Genomic DNA, 9,007 nt, shown 5'->3' with positions numbered 1-9,007 from the left:
CTCTCCGCTTCAACAGATTAATTTTCGTTGGCAAGCTATTTGTACAAGCTCTCCAAAGAGAATGTTTAACTTTCCTCGACACCCCCAGCTTCCATATATTCGTCCAAAACCCAGCTACCAACCCCAAATTTGAACTTGATGCTTCCCCACTCCTTGCTTCATCACATAAAGCACGGTACCCAGATTTTACCAAATAAATTCCACTCCTTTCTACAGCCCAATACATTAGATTAATTGTGGTAAGTCAGACAAAGGAATTGCCTTAATCCTTATAGCATCAAACGGCAGCAAGCATGAATCAATTAAATGATTTTTCCAACATCCCAAACTAGCATCAATCAAGTCAGCCACCTTCATGTTTGCATCCACTCCTAGTACCGAAGCTGTCACTCTCCCACCCGAGGCATCAGGTATCCAACTGTCGGTGAATACACTTATGGACAAACCATCCGCCACTCTCCATTTTGCACCCATGGAAATTACTTTTCTAGACTTCAAGATGGTTTTCCAAGCAAACAACCCCAAGGACTATTTTGCATAAAAAATGGTGCCATTTGGAAAGTATTTTGACTTAAACACACAATAAAATAAGGAGTTTTTACCATGAATAAGTCTCTATACTTGTTTTGCCAACATAGTGTTATTGAACTTTGCTAGCTCCTTGAAACCCAACTCGCCTTCTTTCTTTGATTTACAAAGTGTTTCCCAACTTTTCCAATGAATCTTCCTTCTTTCTCCCCTTTGTCCCCACCAAAATTTCCGAATAAGCATCTCAATATCCCTACATAATCCCACCGAGAGCTTGAAACACCCCATTGCAAAAGTAGGAATAGCTTGAACCACCGCTTTTAACAACACTTCCTTTCCAGCTTGAGATATGAGCTTTTCCTTCCACCCTTGCAATTTACTCCAAACCCGATCCTTTATATAATTCAAGCTTGCACTTCTATATTTCCCAACAATTGTTGGTAGACCCAAATATTTTTCATACTATTTTATCTCCAGTACCCCAAGGAGCTCTTTCACATAATTTTTTACCACATCACTAACAAACTTGCCAAAGAAGAGTGTAATTTTCTCCTTATTTATTTGTTGACCAAATGCAATTTCATACACCTCCAAAATATTTTGAATAGTTGTGACATCCCCCAAACTCGCTCTACAAAATAGCAAGCTTTCATCTGCAAAAAACAAGTGAGATATCTTTGGACCATTCCTACAAAGGGAGTAACTCTAAATTTTTCCTTCATAGACTATATTATTTATTAACCCATTAAGCCCCTCAAAACATAAAAGGAAAAGATACAGAGATAAAGGGTCTCCTTGTCTCAATCCCCTAGATGGTACAATATGCCTCCTAGACTGGTACCGGCAGGTAGTAGAATTGTTGTAGTCAGCAACTTGAACTCTTCAGTACTATGAGAGTTTTGCTACAGAGTTGTAGGGGCTTTGTTGGAGTATTTTTTTTATAGACAAGGGATTAATAGTTAAGCTTTTTTCAAATATATATATATATATATATTGGTTTTTTGTTTTCCTCTTTCAATTTTCTTTCTCTTTCCAAAATCATAACCATCATATTTCTCTAGAAAAGAAAAGGAAAAAATTCCACTCAACCTTATCATAGGCTTTACTCATATCTAATTTCATTTCCATATAACCATGTTTTCTAGATTTCTTGGTTTGCATGTGATGTAAAGTTTCAAAAGCCACTAATATATTATCTGAGATAGCTTTATCTGCTTGAAAAGCACTTTGAGAAGATTTTTTTTAACCTATTTGCAAGCACTTTGGATATTAATTTGTACAAAATATTACAAAGAGTTATAGGTCTAAAATCATAAACTTTTTCAAGACTCTTTACTTTTGGAATAAGAGTAAGGAATGTATGGTTCAAACCTAATGGTAATTTCCTGGAATTCTGACAATCCAATACTGCCTTTGATACCTCATCTCCAATGCTTTGCCAGTAGTGTTGGTAAAAGAATGGTGGCATCCCATATGGTCCCGATGCTTTCAATGGTGCCATCTGATTAAGAGCTAAATCAACCTCAGCATGTGTGAACTCTCCCACCAACTCCCTATTCATCTCCTCTATTACCACCAAACCTGTGTGATGCAATACCTCCTCCATATTGCACGGATTAGAGGTTGTAAAAAGCTTCTTGTAAAATTCTTCCAACAAACCCACAACATTGTCATCACCCATACACATAACACCCCTTGAATTTCTAATCCCAAAATCTGATTTCTTCTATATCTTTGAGAAGCTCTATGATGGAAATACTTTGAATTTTTATCTCCCTCTTTCATCCAATGAGTTTTAGAATGTCGGTGCCACAATTTTTCTTCCTTCACCAATAATCCTGCTAATTCTTGTTTCAATTGGACCAAGGCAGCCCTATCNTTCTTCTTTGGTTGAGTTTTTGAATCGCAGAAGGTTGTTGGCTTGCCCCTCTTTTGCCCTACCAACACATCCAAAGAGTTAGTGTGATCAGACCTAGCTTCTGAAATGAGTCCTGGTAGAGCCTTTTTTGGGACTTGAGAAATTTGATTCCCCCAACCAGCCCCGCCCCCCCCCCCCCCCCCCTGCAGTATTTCAACCTCATGCAAATTTGTTAAGTCACGCTTTTTGCACTCACATAGGGTAGAGATAAATTCGGGTTTGCCTAGATCAGGTCCTGCCTCACCCTTTCCTGTTGACTCAACTTCTTTTAATCCCACATCACCCTCTTCAACATGCCACCTAATTAGTTTGGTAAGGCAATCACGTGGCACCCCCAAATTTGTAACCGTGCCCCATAATTGGATAATATCTCCCCCTTATTTCGTGCACCCAAATTCCCATAACTTTCTCCAATTAAACTCTCCAAATCACGCTGATCACTCCCTAAAACAGCTATAGGATTAATATGAGGAGAATTTTTTATACAAGAAAAATCCTCACCCACATGAACATCCTGCCAATCATCGGGCATTAATTTTGAATTCAAACCTACCATCAATTGCATTGAAACGTCTGCATTAATGCCCTCCCCAACGTCCTCAGTTTCCATCGGAGTAGTGACCACCACCGGCGCCGCCTGTGCACTGGTTGCCTCCTCTGTGTTTTCACCGTTCTTCCCCGAACCACTAGCAGTGTCTTCCTCTAAACCTGACTTATCATAGAATCTAGGGACATAGATAACCTTCTGGTTTGAGGGGCTGTAGGGTGGCACTTTAGAGATGAACTAAATTGTTTCTAATCATCAGTGAGCGTACCCTTACTCTAAATCCATAGCAGGCAATCTTTATCAGCATAAGTCAACCTCCCACACCAATAACACAAATTTGGTAGCCTTTCATACTTAAATGGTACCCACAACTTCTTCCCCTCCTCAAAAGTTACTAATCTCCCTCGACACAAAGGCATAGAAATGTCTAACCGAATTCTCACCCTGAAAAAACTGCCCCCTCCTCTGTTTCTGCTCCAGTAGAACGCACCACCTCCCCTACATTCCCATAGATAGTTACAACCACTTCTATAGACATATAATGGATGGGAAGATCATGCACTTGAACCCAAAACATCGCAGTCTTAAAACTCAAGGACCGCAGTGAAATACTCTTTTCATACTTCTGAATGCACACTAAATGTTTGACAAAGCTCCATGGTTGACCCACCACAATCCGATTAACTTCACGTTCATCATCGAACACAAACAGAACCTTATGGTCATTTAGATTCCTAATCCTAAAACCATCACTACATCTCCACAATAGTTTAAAAGTCCTATCAACGGCCTCCATGTTTAAAGCTCTAGGAGTGTAGAATTTTGCAGCTAGTATAAACTCACTCAATTTAGAAGCTTTTGGTAGAACAATGCCAGCATTCTCTTTGTCCGACAGGGTTAGTTTACCCCAAGACCTGGAAAGTTCATCCATAATGTTGTCCCCACCGTTTGACGAATCTAAACTATGTGACTGTTTCCCACAAACCCAACAAGAAAACCCCACAAGCTTCACAAGCACCTTAGTACTTGGGAGGACTAACGCACCAATGGAGAGGGACAAAATTTTCCCCTGCCTAAGAGAAGATGAGAACCACCTTTAAAAATGACAGCCTAATTGGCTTAATAGCTATTAGGTTGGCCCGGCTTAACATTCTACTTTATTTCCCACCAACTAATATGAAATGTATTTAATTATTCAATTCTAAATTTCATTTACTTTATAAGAAAAAAAAAAGAAATATATGATAATTTGGTCTAATGGAGCACAAACTGAAACCCTCATAATGAAATATATAGGATTTAATTGAAACTAATCCTATTTCCTTTTCTTTTCTAGAGAAATATGATGCTTATGATTTTGGAAAGAGAAAGAAAATTGAAAAAGGAAAACAAAAAACCAAAATATATATATACTAGTCGCTAACCCGTGCGATGCACGGAATTGTTTTAGATCAAATATTTACATGTTAAAGTTTAAAAGTTTCTCTAATTTCAACTATTGAAAGCTAAATCGTCTCCAATATAATTTGAAAAATGTAGTTTGAACATTTCTTATGATGAAATTGTCAAAATTTTATACACAAGATCATTAAAAATGAGATACATACAAATATTATAAAGTAATATATTACAATAATCATAATGTGTTCTTACATTTGGTTTAATAAGTATTACAAAAGAATTAGTAAATAGAATATATATATACAATTGTGCTTTTAGAACATTATAAAAAGCCCCATTTTTTCAATTTGGCTCAGGCAGTTTTTCAAAAACTTTGAGGGTGAAGGGTTGGCCATTCTTCTCTTCTCATGTATGAAGAACTATCAAAGCCTACTGGTTTACATTATTTATTATGAAGTAATATATTACAATAAGTAAATAATAACCAACAATAATAAAGATGCAAGTTAGAATGCCACAAACCATAACATTTAGGCTTTAGCGGCTCTATCAATTTGATCCAACCCCTACACCAAATCCAACACCCATTCCACTAAATCATATAACATTGACAATTTTGTCGCCATCTCAAATTTTGAGCAAAACTAAAACTGCATTTGATGATGCAAAATCATAAACAATCAAATGCATATTATATAAACACAATCAAATGAAAATAGAATAAAAAAAAATAAAAAAAAATAAAAAAAAGGCATATTACTTGACTATGCTAAAAACAGACACAACGTTTTGTCCACTGTGCAGTTACAAATTTTGCCCATTACATATTCCTTTCTTCTCCCAGTCTTTGTATTCTATCCCCCTCTCCCGCACTCTGTACTTTATTTCTTGCAGCGCAATTTTTTCCATATTTGCAAGAAAAGCCTCAAAGCAAAACATTCACAAGGCACTTTGAGAAGAAATAGAGAGCCGGAGAGAGAAGTCACTACATCGGTAAATGTATTTTCTTATGCACAAAAAATTTGATATGGACTGCTTAGTTTTGATTTAGGCATCTAGCCTAGATTTGGTTTTGATTAAGGTTTAAAATTTGGAATTGGTTTGAGGGAGTTAGAAAGATGAGGAAAAGAATGGTATGATTGGAAGACTCTGAAAAATGTTGCATGTCCTGCGTTTGAGGAAATTTCTCTTTGACAGGTGGTACATAATCATTTGATTCAATCCTTTCTTTTCCCTATCTTGATATAAATTTTGGCCTTTTGTTGGATTCACAAAATCCAATTTACCACAAGTGTTTAATTTTTGTGTGTAAGGTTTTAGTTGTAATTGACTTCTTGGTTTAGTTGGTTTGTAGCAGTTTTTCTGCTTTTGGGAAATTCTTAGATTCCAACATAAACAAACAAGGCAATATGTGGCACTGGTATGAAAACCATGAATATTGGCATACCTTTGGGGTTTGTAAGTTGGAAAATAGGATTACAAACTATGTGCATGTTACAGTAGTTTTTAGCAGCCCCTAAAAAGAAGAGACAGGTTATTCTTATTCTTGATTTAGTCCATGTTAACTACATATCTAGCCTACTGTTTTTGCTGCATAACGCAACTTTGGGTGTTGGTCCATTTCTTGAAGACAATGCATGAGGTAGTCTTGATCTAACTCATTGTAAAGGTCAGAACCTTTAGTTCATGAATTACACTTCATAAGTTGCCAAAAAACAAAATCTACTTTTTACATTGTCCTGGAACTGATTCATTTATGACTAATTATAATTTAAAATGCAGTTTTCTTCTTACTGATGATCCTTTATCAATCACATGACCATATATAAATGGCTGTGGAACTTGACGAATTGATAATGAATGTGTCTTTCTAATTATTTTTACAATAAGCTTTTGATACCATTTTTGGATATTTGGTTGTGTAATGATTGGACTAATTGTTATGCTAATAGTTGGTACATGTTAATACTTAACTGGTTAGCTTTCTATAACATGTGAGAGTTGGTAATGGTATTATTAGAAGGGAAAAAATTTTAAAAGGCAGAACATATAAAGTATCAATGACAGATTTGCTTGAAAACATTAATTCTTTGTAGTTGTAGTTCTTTTATTGACAAGCTTTGGTTTCAAATTAAAATTTCAGTTTTGAATAGATTAAGGAAAAGAGGAAGATGTCGTTTTTAATAGTAGGTCATTTACCATGAATTCTAGACAACTGTTAAAAACATATGCCTTTCTAAATTAGAAAAACTTGGAACTTACATTCAACAAAAAAGAAATTGCAAAACTTCTCAAATTTTATTTTCATTGGGTTGAATAAGGTGAATTAGATTTGGTTACATGTATTTGGAAGTATACTAAAAATATGCTAAATGATTTAAATTCTTATATCATTTTCTTTCATTCTTGCAAAACATTTTTTTTACTTATTTTTTTATTGGTGACTTTAGGGGTCCAAAATTGAGGTAGATTTCAAGTATTGGTTTTAGTTTTGATATAAGGCTCACAAGGTATGTTTACTGCATACAGAGGTTTTTGACTTTTCAATTCATTTCATGACGTGAGAAAATCAGGTCTATATTTTAGATTGGGTATTGAAGACCCTTTCCGCATTTGATGTTAAAAAGATTGCATCTTAATTTACTGAAAGCCATGACGTTTTTGTTTATGTGCACAAATACTAAATTTACCATCTCATAACAAAATGATAGTGTTAGCTTCTTTGCATTTTATATTTTTGCTTAATGAATTCAATAGTTTGAGAAGTGAAAGTCTCTTCATGACATATGTCCTAATTGTTCCAGTTCATCAAACAGTTGTTAGCTTTCTCAAAAGTGGGTTTTATTTTCAGTTTTGTGGTTTTTGTCAAGAGGTCAGTTTTTTCTTTTAAGCCTTTGTGCTTTTCTTGGTTTTTATTTTTACTGGGATTTGTTAGTTTTGAAAGGATAATTAGAATGTTTTGTTTGATAGGGTTGCAAAAATATTTTAATGCTCCCATAAGGCTTGCATTTTTGTTCTTCAGAAAGAAGTTTATACCTGCACGTGTAGTTCTTTTCCACTTGCAGTTACATTGAGGTTTATTGAATCTGTTCTCTTCTATTAATGTTTCCTGAATATGGGTTGAAAATTTGATTCTTATTGTTTTGCTTACAGGGATTTGGCATTTTATTATCTGGGTTATTTGGAACTGTGGATTCTCTGCATCTGCGTAAAACTCTTAATACATTACACAAATCCTACTACTTGAAAAATTTAGAAACTACGAGACTAGAATAGCTAGGTATTTACCAATCTTCTCCTTTATTATGTATGGTTTCTCGCATATTTATTGTTAATATGTTTCTATAAAGAATATGAAATTGGAATCTAATTGCATATTTATTGGTTTTGATATAGGAATTTTATTTCTTAAGTTGAGACTGTTTTTATTTTCATTTGCTGTTGAGTTTTTTTGCTTCACTCTCCTTAGAATTTTGACTTAACAATTGAAGTTTTTCATTGAATTTAATCCTTCTGCTTCACTCCATCATAGAATTTTGAATAATTGAAGTTGTTAATCGAATTTTGGCTGGTACAAATTTGCATGGATTTAGTTTGAAAATTTTAAAGTTGAGGTTATCAGTGTTTACTTCTTTATGATGTTTTGTATTTTCTGATTTTTTTTTTTTTTTTTTCAAGGTTCCTTCTCAGGTGATTTTTTTAAATTAAAGTCTAAATTTCCAATAAATCTCTATCAATTCTGACTTTCTAATGATATCATTCAATTTACCACCTAAGCAAGAGTGAATGGGTGATTTGTTGTCCCTTTTATATATCAATCTGTTTAGTCCATAACTTAAAGAGTCCCAAAGTTCTCCAAATGGAAAACTGTTGTTTAGAGGGAGTTCAAAATATAGAAAACCAATCATGAGAGCAGTGCTGCATTGGCTGCAAGTTAGGAATGCTATGTGATATATTGGACCGAACAAAATTGAACTACTGGTGTGGTTGTCAGAGAACTGAGTCTCTATGGTGAGCATCACCCCTATTGCCACAAGAGTATAATCAGATGCATGTGTGTGTCTGCATGCGTGTGCACCTATGTGTGGCAGGGGCATGTTGTAAAACACGAGTCAATCTCGATCAGTCCCTTGCAAAACTCATTTCTATTATGTATGATACTTGGTTTGGGTTGACATTGTTTAGATACCATAAATATGTAAATGATGGTTCTACTAAATGACCTCCTATGCTCAAATCCTAATAGAGTACAAAATTCATGCACGTTTGATATTTTAACCATAACTGGCCTGCTCTCACAAACCGTGATAGTCCTTATTGACTGGCAGTGGCAGTTCTGTATCTCTTCTCTTGAGCATCTTACACATGTTTTATGAAGACATATTGTGAACTTCAAGCTTAATGAGTCTCTCTCTCTGTTAGATGAATAGATTTTATTACGTAAAAAATAATTAAAACACCTAATAAACAGTACTAAGTTCAATTTTTTCCCTTTAAAAAAGTCAACTTTTTTCCTTTCGTATTAACTGAGATGTTGCCTCTTGACTGTTTCTAAAATCATTCTTATGTATATTATTTTTCTTTGTTAGATGAATAAATTTCATTATACAACA

At 34.7% G+C, this 9,007-nt stretch overlaps 1 long non-coding RNA gene across 1 annotated transcript; it reads left to right on the top strand.

Moving 5' to 3' along the window:
* The first annotated feature begins 5,119 nt into the window (after nucleotides 1–5,119).
* On the top strand, nucleotides 5,120–9,007 carry LOC136066716 (uncharacterized). Its single transcript, XR_010628208.1, has 3 exons — nucleotides 5,120–5,591; nucleotides 7,548–7,674; nucleotides 8,073–9,007. It is a non-coding gene; the product is annotated as an uncharacterized LOC136066716 (long non-coding RNA).

The sequence above is a fragment of the Quercus suber genome, unplaced genomic scaffold, assembly GCF_002906115.3.
Source record: "Quercus suber isolate HL8 unplaced genomic scaffold, Cork oak 2.0 scaffold_44, whole genome shotgun sequence".
In the NCBI taxonomy this organism is placed as follows: Eukaryota; Viridiplantae; Streptophyta; class Magnoliopsida; order Fagales; family Fagaceae; genus Quercus; species Quercus suber.
This window is presented reverse-complemented; position numbering and strand designations above follow the sequence as displayed.